Source organism: Penaeus monodon, chromosome 25 (genome assembly GCF_015228065.2).
Source record: "Penaeus monodon isolate SGIC_2016 chromosome 25, NSTDA_Pmon_1, whole genome shotgun sequence".
Taxonomy (NCBI): domain Eukaryota; kingdom Metazoa; phylum Arthropoda; class Malacostraca; order Decapoda; family Penaeidae; genus Penaeus; species Penaeus monodon.
The window spans coordinates 35,840,405-35,840,734 of NC_051410.1; the positions used below are offsets into that span (position 1 = coordinate 35,840,405).

The 330-nt window shown below is 39.1% G+C and overlaps 1 long non-coding RNA gene across 1 annotated transcript in view; it reads right to left on the reverse strand.

Annotated features, from left to right (window-relative positions):
- The window catches only part of LOC119589460, a 953-nt gene continuing 623 nt past the window's right edge, over window positions 1-330 (reverse strand). The window contains exon 3 of the long non-coding RNA XR_005230186.1: window positions 1-305. This is a non-coding gene — a long non-coding RNA (uncharacterized LOC119589460). The remainder of the gene's footprint in view (window positions 306-330) is intronic.

Sequence of the window (330 nt, forward strand, 5' to 3'; positions counted from 1 at the left end):
AGTAGGCAATAAAGATGAAAATATATACGTTTTTTCTTGCCAATCAACAGATATTTTTTGGTTACTGAAAATACAGATTATTGGTCATATGAAAACTCAAAATTTCGTTTTGCCAATGATGTACCTCACTAACGAAAGCGTAAAGAATTTTCAATGTTCTTCGAGAGCCATATGATGGTCAGGTCGTTTGCGGAAGGTCAGCTCCGTCACATCAGAGTCCTTGTTCAGCGAGCCTGTAGTTGTTCCTTCCTCAGAGGAATCCTCAATCCTCTATGCTATAGCTGTCGCTGTCGATGCTGTCGCGCCTGTATAAATAACTTAATGATAAAC